The sequence below is a fragment of the Canis aureus genome, chromosome 13, assembly GCF_053574225.1.
Source record: "Canis aureus isolate CA01 chromosome 13, VMU_Caureus_v.1.0, whole genome shotgun sequence".
Classification (NCBI taxonomy): Eukaryota; Metazoa; Chordata; class Mammalia; order Carnivora; family Canidae; genus Canis; species Canis aureus.
In genome coordinates this window covers 42,562,153-42,582,612 of record NC_135623.1, presented here as the reverse complement: position 1 = coordinate 42,582,612, position 20,460 = coordinate 42,562,153, and the positions used below count along the sequence as shown (strand labels likewise).

At 46.8% G+C, this 20,460-nt stretch overlaps 1 protein-coding gene across 2 annotated transcripts in view; it reads right to left on the bottom strand.

Annotated features, from left to right (window-relative positions):
• ELK3 (ETS transcription factor ELK3) overlaps window positions 1–16,133 on the bottom strand; it is a 64,529-nt gene extending 48,396 nt beyond the window's left edge. Inside the window, exon 1 of one of the 2 annotated variants that reach the window (XM_077845901.1) lies at window positions 15,748–16,133. The gene's annotated coding sequence lies outside the window, so the exon portion shown is untranslated. The remainder of the gene's footprint in view (window positions 1–15,747) is intronic. The other variant, XM_077845900.1, reaches the window with a different exon arrangement.
• Between the last annotated feature and the right edge of the window lie 4,327 nt (window positions 16,134–20,460).

Here is a 20,460-nt window from a genome sequence, read left to right as displayed (position 1 = left end):
TGTACCTCAAAGAGGCAAGTCCACTTGAGTGGGAGGGTGTCTGGGAAAAGCTCAGCACAGCGCCCTGGCCAGTACGAGCCTTCAGCAAGGCTTACTGTTGCCTTCATCCACGCCTTCTACGGAGCCTTGACAAGGCTCCCACCAGTGCAGCTCCTTAGTGTTAACATCATCACACAGGGTCACCCAGCAATTCCAACACGGCACCTGGCAGGCAGGCAACAGGTGCTCTCCCAAAAGGTGTGTAGTGACTCTCAATTTCTTTGAATCTCAACTTCTTTACCCTTAAGGTGGGTGAGACTCTTCTATAATGTACTGGTGAGCCCAAAACATAGAATGACCTTATTGTTCTTTTTATCTCAGGAGAAAGATGGACTTGTCCACTTGTCCAGTGTCTTCTGACCTGCGTGAGCCCTGCCTCGCCCCACATGGCTTGTCAGGTAGCCACACAAACAGAGGATGTGCTCCGTGGTCTCAAACATACACATCTCCATTTCATCTCTTCTTTGAAAAACATCACACACGATTTTATTGGGCAGTTAAGGGAACACAAACCTGCTAGATCAAAGCAATCAACTGGTCACCCAGCCTTCCCCAGAAGAGGCCCAGAAGAGGTTCATTATAGCCACTCGGTTAACCACATCCACCTCCCTCATATATCAACATGCCCAGGAAAACCAATTTAGAAATCCTGGGCCCTGCAGGGAACATCTTTTCAGGTAACCAATTGTATTTAAAAAGCAGACCATGTCTTTAAAGATGAGCAAGGCTATCAAAATCAGAAGCTCCTACAACCTGAGACGGTCCCCGGGTCCCCCTGGGGAAGCACAGGCTCTCCTGACATTGTCTTTTCTTTAAACAGAGGGGTGGCTCCCTTCCAGACATTTCTGTACTAAACCCCCACCAGTCACTTTCTTTGCAATTGTTTCTGGTGCCCCTGTTTTGTGTGCATGTCTTGATTCTGGCCCGAAGCACGTCCCCCTCCAGCTCTCATACTTGCTAACAGTCAGCTTCCTCTTCTGCAGGTTGCAGGCAGGAAGGTGGAAAATGGGCCACAGGAAACCTGGCCTCCTACATCTGTCCCACTTTGTGATTGCAGCTCTGGTTTCATTTTGCTTTGTGTGTCAGCTCTGTTTTAACCCTCACCACGACGGCCAAGCTCTGCGTTCTGGAAGAACACTGCTATTCTTACGGCCCAAGAAAACTCATGGAGGCTTTTGTTTCCTCCCCAGAGTAATTAACCCTATGACTTCAACAGGGAAAAAAACACTAAGCAAATTCTCCTTCGACAGTAGCCATTTGGATCAAAAGCATATGGAACTAGAAGCATGATTCATTAGATGGGAGAAAGCCTCCAGTAAATCCCCGATGAAAATCAAGACTATTTAATGGTACTGTACACACAAGTTAGATCAATTGGATTACCAGGGGCCCAAGGCTCCCTGATGAAGTTTACCTCGTGAGCTTTTGACAAATAACGTATGAAAAGAAGCTACACTCATACCTCATTATAACCTCTTTCATTATGACACTGTTTCAAATTATATGTCTTACTTTTTTAAAAATTTATTCATGAGAGACACACAGAGAGAGGCAGAGACACAGGCAGAGGGAGAAGCAGGCTCCCCACGGGGAGCCTGATGTAGGACTCGATCCTGGGACCCCGGGGTCAAGCCCCGAGCCGAAGGCAGATGCTCAACCCCTAGCCACCCAAGAATCCCTCAAATTGTATCTCTTAACAGTTATCACCATTAGGTTGAACTATATGAAATTGTTTTCATGGGTCAAAAGCAGCCAAAGACAACCTCATAGAGTCAACTTAAGCATATAATCACATACATAGAATAGACACACACGGGCGTGCACACACACTCACATCCCCAGGGCCCTATTGTAAAGGAATTGTGAGGTATAGCCTCCCTGACCAGCAGTACTGAGATTCCATGGAATTCTCAAGAAAAGGGCTAATATCGCACCCCCCCCCCAAATCTGTTACTTCTTTAAACAGCAGCTTTTCTTTTTTAATGCGAACAGTTGATGAGCATTTATTATGTACCTGGCATTGTGCTCAGTACTCTGCATACATCTAAATTTAATACTCCACGGGGAAGTCATGACTTCAAAAGGTGAAATAAGATCTTCGTGGCCACAGGAGTAACAGGGACACACAGAGACTCCTATCCAAGGCCATCTGGCTCCAAAGGCCAGGTCCTTAATCACCACACATAGTTCCTCCAGTCGAGGCTTCATGTCTTGTATGCCCACCTCGCTGCTGCTGAGAGAGAGGCCTCCTACTTGGTGCAGAGGCCACATTCCCACTACGAATCAAATCAGGAAATTTCCCTGCCCATTGCTGACTTTGCCTCATCTGTGACTCCAGTTATTCCAATTGGCTCTGTTTTAAGACAGACACTTTGAACCCATGCCACCATCATTTCTTTTTTAAACCAATTTCCCTTTTAAAAACATCTGTATGTTGATTTAGACACGCTCCAGGTTCATTCAACGCTAAAGAACCGAGACTGGCCCTTCATTATGAAAGACAAGACAGGAGGAGCTGTCCCTTCTGTCACTGCAGAACGAGAGGATGAAAGTCAAGAAGAGAAACATGAGGGCTCTTGCCTGGCTCCAGACGCAGGGTGCAAAACCCACACGCACACCTCCCCACAGTTTCACAGGAACACCTGACCTCAGAGCAGGGACAGGCCGGGAACCCCTGTAAAACTGCACAACAGTAGATTGTGGGGCACCGATGGAGCTCAAACTTATTCCTTTAAAAACAAGCACCTTTGGGGAAGCCCTGTTTCAGGTTCCAAGAAAACCACATTTGGGATTTTGTGGAGGACCCTGACAAGCGCACCGAAACGCAGCGCTGTCTTGAGTTCAGTACAACTCACTTAAAATCTTGCCAACCGTCCTCACATGGGAGCTCCCACTTCATGAGCTCCCTGATTCCCAGTGGGTATTTTTCCTCCCATTACTATCCTCAATTCTTCTACTTCATAGGCCTTTACACGGAAAATCTTTTATCTAAACGTTTGTACTGTTCATATTTTAAAAACTCGATCCCCCGCATATGTTGGAAATGGGAACATAAATTCCATCGCAGCTGTGGAGGCTGCACGATCTCAGGCAGGGATGTCAACTTCTCTCCGTTCCAACTTCTTTACCTATAAAACGTGCATCCCCCTCCATACATGAGTGCTATCAAAGTGAAAGACTCTGTATGATTATTTTGAAATTTAAAAAATCCAAGTCGTCCTTCCTTTTGGTCGATGCACTGTACAAACGGTCTCTTAAAACAGGAATGGAACAATGCCTTCAGCTTCGAATAAAACCTTAACGGAGATATTTTTTAAATCTCTGGTCATCTTACCATCAGGAAATGTTTGTTTGCTCACTTTGTTATGATAGTTTCACAAAAAAATCAAAAATAAAGGAAATCTTATGTACTGCTTCCACTAGAACGAAACCATCATCTTTCAGATAAACTTGAAAGCTTTTCTGGGCTGAATAATAAGCTGGTGAGGGCCAAAAAGTCTATACCCAGCATAGTAAGAAAATTTCTACATGATACAAAATGATGGTGGATTTTCCACATCCAGAAACTAAAACATTTCCTGCCAGAGCATCCTCCAAAACCCTTCTATTGTGTTGAAACTGTAAAATCTTTCTAAATCAGGACTTCCTCCTATTATGCTTGAGAGGCGTCTTTCTGGGAAGGGTAGATCCAAGGCACAAGGTAGGAATTCCCGCAGCACCACCCAGTGGAAACATTAGAAAAAAAAAAAAAAAAACTGCAAGATAAAATACGGTTTGGTCAAAGAAAATTCACATCTTAGCTCTTCTAATTAAAAATCTGGACACCGCTCTTTTCCGCAGGGGGCAACCAGCAGTATACCCTGCTTCAAACCAGTGCCCTTCTTTCTCGGGCCTCATCGAATGCCACCCGGCTGAGCATCACCAGCATTGGTGTCCCTGTCCTTGCCCCTGTCCTGCATGGACACACACACTGAGCGGACACCATGGGGGGGGGGGAGGAAGGAGGCCCGGGTGGGGTCAGGTGTGGGCTGCGACACCATCTCTTCCTCTCAGAAGGATTCCCGAGGGACCCTGGAGACCGGGAAATCTGCACAGCTGTGCTCAGCATCCCGGCCCTGCTGCAGCTTTGGGCACTTCCTGACACCACGCTAACCAGCTGTGCACCTTCCTGGCCTGGCTGCACCAGTCTGGGCCACCTCCAACACATGGGCCCTGCAGCCCTGGGTCCACCCATGGAGAGGTACAGAGCCCTTCCTCGTGGCCCCCTAGCTCCTGTCCCTCCAAACCCCTCTCCAGTAGGACCACTGCTTCGGCTCCCCTGGCCCACCAAAGCCCCCATGGGTGGTCCCATGGCCTGCCCATAGGTGGCTCAGTCTCCCTACCTTGTTTCCTATCATTGGGACATGCCTCTCTTCACCAGTGGTGAGGATCAATAGAAATCGAAATATTTCTCATCAGGCCACGGATTTTAGGGACCCTCCTCCATCCAGCCTTCCTTCACAGCTCTAATGATGGCCTGGAGAGGGACAGAAGTCATGGTCCTCCCAGGGAAACTTGTCTTTCCTACACCACTTCATGTAATAAAGTATTAGTTCTTCAATCACTTCTGGATGGTTAAGTCACGGAAGAAAACCGTCCCCAACATCAGCACTCCTGGCAAAGTCAGCTTTCTCTCCTCCTGGAATAAATCTACTGAAACCACCTTAGAGGTCTTTTTTTTTTTAAAAAAAAAAGAGTACGACAGAAAATGATCCTGGTTAGCTGATCTCGGGTACTCTTAAGGAGTATACAGTCAGTGTTAAAATCTTGTAACAGAGCATTTTGGAGCTGATAATTTGCAAATGGCTCATAGTATTATAAACCTGTTCCTTTTTCTGTAATTGAACATATGTCAAAATGGGGTGGCTCCCAGAAAGGTCAAGATTCTGTTGGATTATATGGACATTAGCTTGTGTTTGTGTTTGGGTCGTACCCAATACAGTACAGTTGCAAACTGTAGGAGTTTAGGAGTTTACTGGTCACTTGTGACATCTTCAGAGATTGTCGAGGAGCACAAAGTGCCGCCTTGCATGGACAGTGGGCTGTGCAAGGAAATGCACTCCTCTGGGGCTTCTCCATCCTGTGGGCACCTCAGCTGTGCCACCTTCCTTCCTTTCTCTCAGCAACACTCTTCCCCGGTTTAGGAAATGCAAATGCAAGGCATCAACATTTTTACATAATCTGGTATGATAATATATTCAGTTTGCAAGGGATCTATAAAAAAACAGTGACTCTGCAGTCTTCCAAATGTCATCACCTGCTCATGTGGTGGACACCTGTGGGGGATTTCAGCTGCCTCTCACGTCGTGAAGGTACACCGTCCCTTTTATGGTTTTACGGTCTCCACATGCATATGTTTCCCTCACATTTTTACACCTTTTGCTACATATGGTGATTATGGTACCAAATGCGGGGTTTCATCTAAACTTAAACAACTTCTAATAAAGTTCTTTTTAACAGGAAGCAAAAATATCATGGCGGTAGGATAGAGTGGCACACACCAGGCCTCTCATTTTCCACCAAAAGTCTATTCAAAATTGAGCCGATCTTGTGGACGAACTACAGTAAGTGGAGCACATTTAAAATATCTTGGTGCTCGTGTTGAGTACAGTTACTTCTAAGAAAACTATTGCAAAAATAGAGTGATTTCAAAACTCTCCCAATGCCTTGTATTTTAAACCTATTTATTATCCCCCATGTGCACTGAATGAATGAACAGAAGAACTGTAAAATGGTGATCAAGTGGAAAACGGATGCTTTATTCATTTGTGTCCGGCTACTGTGCACACCTATGTCCTCCAAGAGGCCCACGACAGCACGTGACAGAAGAGAGGGCCGACGTACCAACAGCCACCAAACATCAGATATACACCCCAAAGCGTCCTTGTAGCCCTTACTTCCCGTTCAGGAATCTGCCACCACTAACTCGTCTTGGCTCTTTACTGAACTGTCACATACAACCTAATACTATCGTCTTGCAATAATTGTTTCACGAGACTGTATTAACTGCAAAAAACAACAACAACAACAGCCGGGGGACCTGGGTGGCGGTGGCTCAGCGGTTGAGTATCTGCCTTTGGCTCAGGTGGTGATCCTGGGGCCCTGGGATCAAATCCCGCATCGGGCTCCCTTCAGGGAGGCTGCTTCTCCCTCTGCCTGTGTCTCTGCCTCTCTCTCTGTGTGTCTCTCATGAATAAATAAATAGAATCTTTAAAAAAAAAAAAAAAACCAGCCACATCCCACTTTAGGCAAACTTTCCCCCCTTGCCAAAGAAAGTCACCCTTTCTACATTTTCATCATCGAGAGCATGTATGATCCCCTATGTCAAAGTCTTAAAGTTTCTACTTTCCCGAAGACAAATTAGGTCTTAATATTTAGGTTAAGAGAGAGAGACAGAAAGAGAGAGAGAGAGAGAGAGAGAAAAGCAAAGGATGTGGCAAAGGCTGGCAGAGGACGCTGTTCTTGTGGTTCAGCTCTGATTTAAATCAAAGCAGGGTGACACTTTTATTTAAGAGCAGTGACGATGAGCTTTGGAGAACCCCAGTGTACTTGGGACATTTGTTAGATTCAAGGGATCTTCTAACAGATACACGTTTGTCATAAAAGTACTTCACTTTAAGAACATGTTAGCACTCTTCAAAATTGTTCAATTTATCCAAGTATTGTAAATGCAGAACCGAGAATTAGCACTAGAGCATCCCAAATAAGTGAATTAAGCAAAATCAGGGACTTTGGAGCGGCTGACTGATGTTTTTGCCTCGATGATCAAAGATGAATTTGGCCCATCGACAGGCACTCCTGGCCTCCACTAGAGGCTCAGCACAGATGTGATGACATGACTGTGCCTGGGGTTTGGTCAGTTCCAATCCTGGACTCAGAATGTCACTTGGAGAATCTGGATATGTTTGTTCTAAGATACTTTTAAAAAGAAAAAATGAAATAAAAATAAAAAGCAATGTTCTCCACCCAACACCTTCTGGTCTAAGCGATCAGTTTCTCAGGCTTGGAACACAGGCAGAGAGACATTAGCAGAAATAACTTCCCTACCAACGGTCATGGGTTCTAGATTCCAGGAGATTTCAAGATGCAAAAAACTACATGAGAACGTTGAGGCACTGCACCCACGTACACGCGCTTCCAAATAATACTAAAAGGTTTGCTCCCTTCCTTATACACTCTTAATGTGACTTGCTGAAAATAGGAATCTCTGCTTTCTCCTCTCCTAGAAATTATACATTTTAAAAAAAAAATCCAAGTCATCTTTGGAGTTCTCATAGCGAAATAATGGTTCTTTTGCATGAGAAGTTTAAGCAAATGTTCCCTTATGTTCCCATCCTCTGTACAGAATTAGGGCTCAAATCCTACATGAGAACAGTGACTCTGGACGTAGGAGGAGCAAAAACTGAGATCATATTGTCTCACTCTTGGACTCAAGCATCTCTCGTTGCCTACATATGTGGAACCCATAACCCTCCCCCCCACACACACCCCTCTCAATGCTTATCTTCTTCACTTTCAAATGAACTCACACAACCAGGGCTTCTAGTTTAACCTCTAAAAGAGAACCTTCCAAACTCCAAGAAGGAGATAGTGAGGAGTCTGCATTTCTAGTTCACAGAGTATTAACCAGAGAAGTCCTCTTCTGATCGGTGTTAGGAAACTGATCAAACCTATACCCCTTTTCTCGCTTAATCGAACATTCTGGTCTTCCTGGACTTTAGTATCAGATGATTCTGAGGATGATGAGAACGTACAGGTGCAGACCCTGTAAGAGCACCCTTGCTGTTAATTCTTACAGAGAATTCCTGAGCACCTCCTGGATAAATGCTGGGGCTTATTTTGTTGTCGTTCTCATCCCTGCCCTCTGACAGTTAAATGCAGGGAGAGAAATCTGCTTCATCACACATTCTGGCTATTTGAGGGTTGACTATCTACAAACTGCTCCTTGGCAAAACCCAACTGAAATTCACCACTGATCCAGCCAGCCCTCCTTCACCAGGAACATAATGCGGGTCCTGGTCATTCATCCTTCCAAATACATGGGCAGACTCTTTGGTTATTCTCAAAAATCAATCGGAAACATCATTCATGAATTACAAAAAGTCACAGACAAAAAGCTACACACAGGTTTTTAGGGTAAGTGAAGGAGGACTTTGAGCTGCAAATATTATGGAACTCAGCCCCAAAGAACTATGAGAACTTGGTCGATAGAAGTCTCGATGAGAGACTAATGATAGTTGCTGTAGAATGAGCAGTTTCAACACGGAAGGAATTTTACATCAAAAGCCTCTTAAGCTGCACTGACCTATGAGTGACTTCACTGCTAACCAGCCCCTTCCAGTATAAACCTGAGAGCAACAACACGGCTGAAGTGTGTCATCCTGGATATTAACAACCTTGTTTCTGTACATCTACTGTGCCTGCAAGTCTGGACAAAAATTCTGGAAAGGGATATATCCTCTATAGAGGCTCTTCCGGGCTGTTGCTAGGATTTAACTGAGAGACCGGCCTCTATTAATCCAAGTAATTCACCTCTAGGAGAGGGCTGGATTTATGTGTAGCAATGAAGTGCTTGATCAAGTCCGATGGCAGGTTTTTCCCCCTTTGGATTGTTTATAATTCACTGAATGCCAGGTACTGGACAATGTGCTGGGATAAATGCGAGGATGGGAAAAACAGAGCAGGCCCAGAGGGAGCTTCCGGCCCCAGGGCCGCAACAGATGGGAAACACATCATGACGCCTCCCTGGGCAGGTACCTCTTGCTCTCCCAACCTAATGGATTCAAAGGTTTGGTAAAGGCTTTTGATACCAGGGGAGGCCACACTAGCAAATCCACTTGGTTCCTGAATGTGGGATAATGAGTATTAATGATTAAGGAGGGACACCAGCCCCACCTCCAGAAATGGAGATCTCAAACTGGTTAGTACCTGTGTTTGGGTCATGGGGATTTGGAGAGGGACAAAGTGCTGAGGAAATCTGTAAATAAATATGGCAAGGACTCTGAAGACCAAGACAGCGGAGTGGATGACGATGGGAACGCCAGCCTGGGGGCCCTGGAGCATGGCCACAAGCTGGCAAAGTGCAGTGAGAACAATCCATGGGCGTGGGGGCGGGGAAGGGAATTCCCAGGAGAAAGAACAGCATTTGGAAAGGCCCAGGAGCCTAAGGACACGTTCTGTGAAGAAGGGAAGAACAGCCGGGTGCCAGCCCGAACCACAGTGTGCAGCCTACATTAAGGATTTTGGCCTTTACCCCAACAGAAGCCCCTGGGAGATGTTAAGGTGGGACATGGTCAGACCTGTGTTTAAAGGATCACTCTAGCCTGTGTGTAGACAAGGGACTGCCAGAGGGAATGAGGACCCCCCCAGACACAGTGGAGGGTGGAGAGCATTTCAAAGACTCTAGGAAGGGGGTGCCTGGGTGGCTCAGTGGTTGAATGTCTGCTTTCCACTCAGGTCATGATCTGGGGTCCTGGGATTGAGTTCCTCATGGGGCTCACAGCAGGGAGCCTACTCATGTCTCTGCCTGTCTCTCTCTCTCTCTCATAAATAAATAAAATACTTTAAAAAATAGACTCTAGGACGGAAGGAACAGGGACTGAACCTGGTGATCCAAATCTTATGTAGGCCTTCTAAGCGTCCAACCCAGAGACCACCACTGGTGTCCCCAAGGATGAGGCGATGTGGGCCTTATTAGAAATGAGTGATGCTTGTCACAAACTTTAAACATAGGAGGAAATGAAGCACAGCCGCTAATACCAACCTTCCCTCGAGTGTTCCTTACTCAACAAGGGGCCAGGATGGGATTGAAGGGGCAATTTATGGGTAAGCCCTTTGCCCACCACCAGATATTTTGCTTAAATCACTGTGTATGCCTGCAAGTTGGCTGTTTGGGGATGGCAGCAAAAATTCACATCACGTTTTTTACCACTCTTAGAAGAACTCAAATTCCTTACTCCAAAAAAGTAGTACAACAGAACTTCTGACACTTCCATCACTTTACCATCCATCCAGAGAAACTGAGGTCTGGGAAGATTAAGAGCTAGCACCTCAACACGACTGATTTTAAAGGACTCTGCTCTTCCCTGCAGCACACATATTCCTTTCGGTTAGCTTATGTGGTAGTAAATAATGTAGAAGGGATTTTTTCCCCCTCCTATCATATTGCAGAGGAAATCTACACATTCTAATGATTTATTTTTAACCAAATTGATTAAATAAAAATAGTGCAGTATTTTATCAAGGTGTTCTGGGGTTTAATGACCTATATGGTAGAATCATGAAACTGCCATAATAAAAAGAAATAGCTAGGGAATGCTTCAAGGTGATGGAAATACTTTCTATTTGAAGGTAAGGGGTGGGGATTCCATGGGCATATACAAAAACACTGAGGATCTATCCATTTCCATGTATGAAATTATACCTCAACTAAAAAAACCCAAAGACATCAAGGATCGCAGATTCCTTTTTCTATTGCTTGGAGTAAAGGATTCCTGACCTCAGTCTAAGAGAAGGCATTAGATAAGGGTATTTTATTCCTACCCCATCCTCTCCATACTTATACATGGAAAATTAGCAATTATTCTTATAAATGGTAGCTTTAAAAATACTAATGAGACCATGTGCTTTAAAGAGCATCTTTTTAGAGCAGGTAGGTAAGTAAATCAATTTTAGCCCAATTCAAATTAGAGTATATTAGTAAAACCATCATCTTAATTTCTTTAAAAATATACAAGTCTCAAAGACAAATTATAAAATAATCCCCTTTAAATCTTAGAATAATTTGATAATCACTTTCTGGGAAATGCAAGCTAAAACACATAATTGATGAGTTAATAATTCCTAGTAGCAATTCAAACCAAATTACAATTTATTGAAATGACCAATTCAAGGTTTATTTTTAAACTGCTGGCACATAGGTTAAGTTTCCAGTAATGGCTGGAAGGCCATTTTTATTTTGGTTATAGGTAGGAGTCAAATTTCTACAAAGAATAGGACTTAAAAGAATGATCTACCATTTTAGAAGGCCTTTAGGATTCATTCACAGAAGGTTACACACACACACAACTCACATACTAATAACTCAATTTACTGGGGCTGCACTTTAAGTGGCAAAACCAAAGTTTTGTGCCACAAAACCATGGTCTCTCTGCCGAGGTTTCAACCAAAAGGCTGGATGATCTTAATTCAAATTAGCCATGGGCAATAGTCATTTTGAGCTGAAAACCCATTGAAAACATCAGTTACAAAGTTTGGAAACTCTCCGGATATAAAATGAAACAGTAATAACTAAGAATTGTCACAATGTACAAGAAGCACCTTCCTTCCCCCTTAAGTTTAAGTTCCAGGTATATTTTCGGTTTAACCTAGCTTCTCTTTTTCATCATCTAACATTCTATTTTGATGTGTAGTGCCCCGGACTTCCTGTTACTACATCTTGATACTCTCCTGCAAATCATGACTCATTGTTAAATCATAGAGAAACTCATCAAAATCGCAAATTTCACAGCACATATGAATTCAGCCTTCTAAGAGGTCAGCATTCTTAGAACATTACTTTGAGCCACAGAGAAAAACACTGAACAAGTCCATGTAAAAATTATGTCAATCCTCTGTTGAGTCAACACATTTATTAGATCAATAAATGCATGCTCTATGTGCAGCAATTTTGGTTTTGGTACTAGTTATGAAAACATGTTACATGATATGTTAAGTAAAAATAAGTGACAAAACAGAAAGTATAGTGTGACTCCAATGAAAAGTTTTATGTATGTGTGCATGTGTGTGTGTGTGTACACACCCACACCCCCACACACACACATTTTAGAAGACTGAAAAAATAAACACCAAAATGTTAACAGTGGGATTATGGGAGATGTTTATATTTTTCTTCGTGGTTTTCTGAATCTTCCTAACATAATTCACATTAATATTTTTTCAAAACAGACATAAAACCTACCTAACCTTTAGAAAATATCGTCATACTAGTGCGATCTCAAAGATGTTATAAATCAGTTTACAAAGACAAAGGGGAATTATGGATAAGTAGGACATAAAAAGCTCTCGCCTGAAACCTACAGAAAAGTCTGACAGCAGTGGGGGTCTTTCTTTCAAATGACCCAGGCCTCTTGGTGTGTATGTCGGTGTGTATGTCTCGGTGCAAGCCCTTAGCAAGGGGCAGAAGCCAGCTGCCTGCAGCCCAGGGCGCAGCCAAAACAGAGAGCCCATTTCTTTTAAAGTTTAATGAGGAACCCCAGGTCTGGGGAACATGTCGATGTCTGAATCATTCTCTAGGACTGGAAAGTAGCAAATCCATTAATTCATAAGCAGTAATTTGCCATTAGTGAAAAAAAAAAAACCAACCCTCTGGAAGTCACATCCTTGGATAATCTTCTTCTCCTTCTTCTTCTTCTTTTCTTTCTCCTCCTCCTCCTTCTCCTCCTCCTCCTCCTCCTCCTCCTTCTTCTTCTTCTTCTTCGTGTTTTGGGTTTGTCAATAGATAATGGTTTGGATCCACATCAGTTTTTTGCATCAGATAGGTGAAAAACATAATTGGGTAGCACAGAACACACAAAACCCAGTATCTGACAACTAAGAAAGGAATATTTTAATTTATATGCACTGACTGGAAGGATTTTAAAACCCATTTCAGGAAAAGATTCAAATTCCAAAAAGTTATTACAAATATAAATTTCAAAATATGATCTCAGAGTTACATTTACTGCATATTGACAGTTTTGAATTATTAATTTTTTAAATAAGAAGAGGAGGAGGTCTTTAATAAATGTTTTAGGAAATTTCAAAATTCAAATAGGGTTGGAAAAAAATAAGAATCACTGCTCTCCCCATCTGGGCTACTGCCATTCTGGTCTAAAAAGCATTAGTACCAAGCAAGTGAGGTTCTGAGATGGTCTAATTCAGCTCAAAAAGGTAAACCATCACAATTCATCATGTAAATGTCATTCTATTGCATATTACTGACCAAAAAAAAGAGCAAGGGAGACAAAATTCATGCACATTGTGTTACACATCCATAGCAGAAAAGTACAACTAACAACTCGTAAACATCCTATTCATTGACTTGATGCAGGTAAGAGAGTCATCATCATCACAGTTAATGTAAATGAGAGTTCCTCAGCGTGGGCACTACTGACATTTGTAGCTGGAAAATTATTGGGGGGGGGCTGTTCTGTACATTGCTGGATGGGTAGCAGCATGTCTAACCCTCTACTGACTAGATGCCTAGGGCACCCTGTCTGGTTATGACAACCAAAATGTCTCCAGATATTGCCAAAGGTCACCTGGATGGCAAAATTATTCCAGAAAGTCTGTTTATCCAGGCTGGTTTATAGTTCACTCAAAGGGGCCTCTCTTGAAATTTGGAATTTTCTTATCTATTTGTTCTAAGTGCTGTCATCCTACTCACAGCTTTCAATGCAACAATTTATTGAGCATCTACTCTGTGCTAGGCACTGTGTTAGGGACATCCTGTCCTCATGTCCACTGACTCACACCCTGGCTGGGCTGTTTTTAGGACATGCTTTGCCACCAGAAGAGAAATACCAACACCTCAAAAAACCCTCAAGAGTATGTCCTCAAGCAGCATGTCTTTGTCAATAAAGGAATGCCACGGGTCCAATCAAGTTCCTAAAAATCCTTTACCCCTTTAAGCAACTCTACACATTTCCAACATTTAAAGGTTTAGAGAGAGAGAGAGAGAGAGAGAGAGAGAGGGCCATAAGACCTTTGCTATATTTGGCATAGAAAGACCATCAGGGGTTTTTGCAGGCAGGATCATTACTGGAAACTCTAAAAACACTTATGGACAGTCTTCTTCACTGTCTGACCCACATGCCCTCCTAACACAATTTGTAATTTTATAATCCCCATAAATTGAAACTCATAACTGACCTATCCCAAATAAATGTGTGCCACAGACAGAGAAAAAGGGAGAGAGATCAGAGGGTATTTTGTTTGGCAGTAAAGCAATAAGGCTCAGAAATCGATTTGAGCTCATTAATATATGCCTATCACGTTTGGTTTCTCACCTCTTCTGGCTCCCCAACCCCCACCCCCACTCCCGGCGCCCTCCAACAAAGACACAGGCACAGATGAGAGAGAATGGGGGTGACTGAGCTGCCCAGGCAATAGAAACTTCACAAACACACACACACACACACACACACACACACACCCTACACGCAACTGGGGAAGAAAAACCTGTAAGTCTGAAACCCAAAATGGCCAAAGGGACTTCAAAGTTCTCAAGATGCTGCCCTGAAAAAGGTTGTGGGGCAGCTGCACCTCTAAGTCAATAAAGCCGTAACCGCTCTCCCCGTGCAGCGCAGGGCTCCCCCGGCTGACAGTGGCTGCACAAAACCCCTCCTGTGCCGAGCAGCGGAAACTCCTAATGAGATTAGTTGGTGTGTGTGCAGACATTACTTAGCAGTGACTAAAGGGGCTCTCTCTTCCTGCAGCAGCCAGTGGAAAATTCAGGGAACTTTTTCCCCCTGCAGCAGCAGAATCCCTGTAACCCTCTCCCCAGCCAACTCCAACAACAACTCGGCCTCCCCCAGCCCCCCTCCGGCTGGGGTGCTGGGGGTAGTTAAAGACCGGCCAGGGGCTTCCAAAAGCGGCAGGGGAGGAGGGGGCCGGCGGGGAAGGGGCGGGGGACCCCTCCAACACTACAAAGGAAACTGTAAAAGGCACAAATACATAAACCTGAGAAGGAGCAAACCAGTTTCTTTGTGAGCTCCTCTAGTGAGTCATTTTCAAGATGCTGTCTGCTGCCAGTTTCAAAGCGGAAGCGCATGGCAATTAGTCTTGCCGTTTCCAGACAAGCCAGAAACTCTCCCGACACTCGTTTTTTTTTTTTTTTTTCTAAAAAGCCCCTTTTGCAGTTTCTGAAATAACATTTCTTACTCCCACCCCCACCCGCCACCTAAATGCAGCTTGTCCTCAGGATGATTCGGTTCAGAAAATATAACAAAACGGAGACCTCTTTCTTTTAACTTTTTTCCTTTTTTTTTTTTTTTTTTTGAAGTCTCCAAAATTTTAATTCCTCCTCCCAAAAGTTACAGTAGCGTTACAGGCCAACATTCAGTTGCAAGCTGAAGCTCCCCTTCCTAAGGAGCCGGGGGCTCCAAGCCCAGCTCTCCCGCGCGGTCCTCCGCCGAAACCGTGTCCAGTGAGGACACGGCTGGTTGTTAAAGGTCCACCTGGGCGCGCGCCCCGGACGATGACCCGGGCGGGGGTCACCTGCCGGACGACCAGGGACGCGGCCCCCGGCCCCGCGTCTTCGCTCCCCACGCCCGCCGCGAGCCCCTCCTCCCCTGTCGTCTCCCCGAGTCGGAGCATCGGTGCCCACTGCCCCCCCCCCCCGGGGAGCCCGGCCGCAGCCCCGCTCGGCGGCCGTCCCCCCCCCCCCCCAGGCTCGCAGCCCGCCCCGCCGCCGCCGCTGCGGGGACCCCGAGCCGTCGCCCCCGCGCGCCCCCTGCTCCCCTCCCGGCCGCAGCGCGGGGCTCCCGCCGGCCGGCGGGGCGGGCGCTGGAGCATCCCGGGGGCCCCCAGCCCCACCCCCACCCGCACCCAGCCAAAGAAAAGAAAGAAAAAGCGCCCCGACGGAACTTTGCAACTGTCGGAGCAACAGGCTGGAGCCCTGCTACCTACCCAGATGTGGGGGAGCTCTCAAGATCCTTCTTCGGGGGAATTTCTAGGAGGAACCGGGCGAAAGCCCCCGACTTTCCATGCTGACAGGCGTCTGCAGACGGTCTGTTGCTCTTGTAATGAGATCCTGATTTTTCCCCCTTTTTTTTCTTTCTCTCGCTCCTCTTTTTTTTTTTTTTTTTTTTCCTCTGGTGTGTGTGTGAGAGCAGGAAGTTGGAGCAGTCAGGCCGAGCCGGCTCACTTCCTTTACTGCATTATTCCCCAGGCGGTGTGCAGTCTGTGTAAACAGGCTTTTCCGCCCCGCGCCGCGCGCCCCGGCCACGGCTGTGCGCCGGGACTGGCCGCCGAGGCCCGCGCATACTCCGCCGCCCGCGCCCCGCGCGCTCGCCCCGCCGCGCGCCCCGCTTCCTGCTCGGCCACCCCAGGGGAGGAGCCTCCCGACCCTCTGCGGCTCCGGGCGGCCGCAGCCCCTCCCCGAGGCGGGGGGACTGCTCGGCCAGAAGCCCCGAGGAGCGGGCCTCCTCCCCCCGCCCCCGCCCCGGGCCCCCGCCCCCGGGGCGCGGGTGGGGACCCCGGGCGGCGGCGGCGGACCCGGGTCCCTCGTGGACCCTGGGGGTCCCCGCGCCGGGCACCGCGGTGGGGTCGTGCCTTTGCCCACTTTGGTCCGGGCGGGAAGGCCCGAAGCGGGGAGGCCGCCGGACTTGCCGTTTTTCCTGATGCTGGGCCGGCCGGACTGCGGGGCAGTGGGGCGCGGGGAGTGGGGCCCGGGGGAGGCGGCTCCAGGCAAAGGGCTGCTTTTGGCGCGGATGGGGACGTGATTGCTTAGGGCGAGAGGCTGGCTGTGCAGAGAAGGAGGCACCGGCTCTGTCTGGGGATGGACACAGTTCCTGTCTGGGATTTAAAAAAAAAAGAAAAAAAAAAAAAAAAGCCAGAGCCCAGAGTAGGGGGCCCACTTGGGGGAAAAGAACGAGGAGCCTTAAGCTGGAAGCCGGGACTCGCCGGGAAGAGACCTCTCGGGCGGCTCGCTCTGGCCTACCAGGGCCCGACCTCTGCTGCGGGCCAGGGAGCCCCGGGGGGACGCGGGCAGCCGCCGTGGGCCGAGCCAGGGAGGCTCCAGGGGGAGGCCGGGGTCGCCGGGCAGGACCTGACGCCGCAGCGTCCCCGGGGGCGCCCCCCGCACCCCCCCCAGGAGCCCTCGGGCCAGGCTGTACCCGGAGCCCTTTCCCCCCTTGCCCCGCGGCGAGGGGGCCTGCATCGCAACCCCAGCTGCTGGCCTCGCGGGCCCCGCGCCCCCTGTGCCTCCGCTGCTTAGCCCGGCGGGCCAGCGGCCCCCCAACTGGCGTGTGCGCCCCCTCCCGCGGGGGCTTGTGGAAGGACTGGCTGCCCCGGCCTCACCTGCCGAGCACCTGAGGCGGCAGATCTGGGCTGGTCTCGGGCCCGGTTTACGGTTCGAACCAGCTGGGGGGCGTTTTGAGGACTACTGGTCTCTGCACACGACCCACGCTGGTCAATCAGATTCCCTGCGGGGACGCTAAGCGCTCCCCCACTTTGCTTCTCATTTCTGCCATCTTTTCTAAAGATGACTTGCTTAGGAGTCTCTCCCGTCTACCGACTGTGGGGTTTCTGAAGGCCAGGCACTGTGGGGTTTCTGAAGGCCAGGTCTTTCCCTCAGGCTTGCCCCGGCTCTCCACCCCTAAGTGCCCATCAGAGCACCTGAGTCCCTCCAGAGCCTTGGCTTCCTGGCTGGTGCGGGTGGTTGGCGGAGAGGGCCCGAGGCGGGCGGGGAAGGCGAGGCAGGAGCCGCGGGACAGGATAGGAGCGCGGAGGAGGAGGCCAAGGTATGGGGAAGAGAACTACTTATCAACCCCTGATTTTCTGCAGCTAATTTTCCACTTTAGGGATTATCATTGTAATCCCTCGCTGGTTCCCTTGTCACTCGAGTTGGCTCACTCCGTGTCCCCGTGTGATCCAGTTATCCGTGGACCGGAGGGGGGGAGGGGAATATAAACTTATTAGCCTTGGGGGGGGGGTAAAAAAAATCCCGCACTCACAATTAAGAACAACACCATTCTGCTTTGTTTTAAAAAGTGCATGCCAAAGCCCAACACAAGCCTATTTTAAACCAGGGGCTTTCATGATTTTCCGTGTATTTTTTTTCCACAATAAATCTTTGTCGAATCCTAATCTGTATGAGAGAAAAGGTGTACATGTTTTCATCAGGCAGTTTGATTGTTTTGAGGAAACATTTCCTGTTGAAGGCACTCCTGAAATATTTATGGGCAGCCCTAGGGTTTCTCTGGCCAAGTGAAGGCCTCTTAAGTTTTCCTGGTGTTTCAGATCGTCCACACCACTCCTCCCAGCTCTCGGTGTGAATGAGTAATTCAGGGCTGACTCTGCTCTTCCTCTAGGCACAGAGAATAACTTTTACTTTTCGGTGTCTCCAGCTTCTGCCCTTTGCAATCTCAAGGGAAAACCGCAGTCTTAGCTTGGACTGTTAAGACATATGCCAGAGACCTGATGGCTTAAGAAACAGACCTTCATTTCTCACAGTTCTGGGGGATGGGAAGTCCAAGACCAAGGTGCCAGCAGATGCGGTGCTTGGTGAGAGCCCTCTTCCCAGCATGGTCCCCTCTTGCTGTGTTCCGCTATGGCCTTTTCTCAGTACATGCATGTGGGGAGAGAGAGAGGAAGCAAACCCTCTGGTGTCTCTTCTCCTAAGAACACTAATCCCACATGGGAGCTCCAGCCTCATGACTTCATCTAAACCCAATGACCTCCCAAAGCCCCAGGCTCCTAATACCATCACATTGGAGGTCAGGGCTTCAGTGTTCCATTTTCGGGAGACACGAACTTTAAGTCCATAACAATTGCTGTTTGTTTTCATGCTTTCCATGCTTTCCTGCCCACTATCAACAAGTAGCCAAGCGGTGTGGCATTTAGTGTTACACGACCCACCCACCCTCTTCTTGTAAAACAAACAGGAGTTAACACTATATATAGGTTAGGAGTAAGATTTCTTCAGGAGCCCTTTTGAGCAAGTAACAAGGCCCAGGGTCATTCATTCCCACTGGCCAAGAGAGTATCAGGCTCTCTCAGCTTTGATAAGAAGAGCTGAGATCTCAACAGAGATGGCAGTGAGCAGTGTGATATGTTGGAGGGCCAGCCCAACCAAACCCTATGGATAAAAAGTAGAAGAGGGCTGGCTCTCCAGAAGAAAACAGAAGCCCTGGTTCCAGGAGAAGGGATGTATTAGTCAGCTTTTGCTGGGATAATGCAATGTAACAAACAACTCAGTGACTCAGTGACAGCAAACGGGTCTAGGTTAGCTGGGTTCTGGTCTGTTTCACACATTTTCATTCTGGAACCTGGGCTAAAGGAATAGATTCAACTTGAGATGTATGGTTCTCTAGGAAGGCAGGAGCTCAATAGAGGTGCATGAAGACACACGAGGCCTCTTAAAACCTCTGGTTAGGACTCTCACACCCTCACTTTGACTCACAATCCATTGGGGGGCAAGCAAGTTATATGGCCAAGTCTAAAGTCAGTGGGACTAGGAGAAGGGCAGGGTGGGAGAGGAGAATTCTGAACAAATAATACAGTCTACCACAAGAAAAAATGGATGCCGGATGTACAAAAAGAGCAAATCTGTCAGGTCCTTCATAATTTAACATTTCACAATGTATAACAGAATGGGATGCTATGAAAAGTTTTAAAAAATACAGATGGATGAGAAAGCATAATTAGGGCAAGAGGTAAAAAATGAGTTTTAGAAAATATCATCTAAAGTATTCTAGGATAGGGACACCTGGTGGCTCAGCGGTTGGGCAGCTGCCTTTGGCTCAGGTTGTGATCCCGGGATCCGGGATCGAGTCCCACATCAGGCTCCCTATGGGGAGCCTGCTTCTCCCTCTGCCTGTGTTTCTGCCTCTCTCTCTCTCATGAATAAATAAAATCTTTTAAAAAAATAATATATTCTAGAATATAGCAGAACAAATCATATATAAAACATATGAATCAATGGTATTAAACATGAATTGATAAATTTTGGAAAAAACTCAACAGTGGTTTGCCAACACTACTTTGAAGCCTGCGTCAATTATGGAGGCATATGGCTAGGAGCCAGGAATGGAGAGCCAAAGCCTGATGGGAAGGCAGCTCACTCAGGTGGAAAGTATACATTTGGAATCAGGAATTTTGGGATCCAGTCCCATACCTGACTTGTTCTAGCTATGTGACTTGACTATGACTCTCACCTTCTTTGAACTTACATGAGCATCAGTTTTTACTGATTTTTATAGTAAATGCCAATTTTCCATTAAAACAATATGTGTTATAGACTAAGATTCAAAGATTTTCATGAACTTCATTTGAAAAAGTACTTAAAAGAATTTTATAGACGTGTAGGCAGGACCTCTGTGGCCTGCATTCCTCCTTTTGTGTCCTTAGAGGTTTTCAGTAGAGACATTTGAGAAGTATTGATTTGGACCATCTTTTTGCATTCGGACTGGCCACCCATTGGCAAGAGGTTGGCAAGTTATAGCCCACAGGGTCTGCTGCCTATTTCTGTAGGACTTTCAAGTGAAGAAGAATTGACTTCTGTTAAAAGTTTTAATTGTGGTAAAAAAAAAAAAAAAAAAAAACACATAAAACTTACCATCTTAATCTTTTTTTTTTCCTTCTGAAGTGGTACATGCAACTCTCACTAATATTTCACTG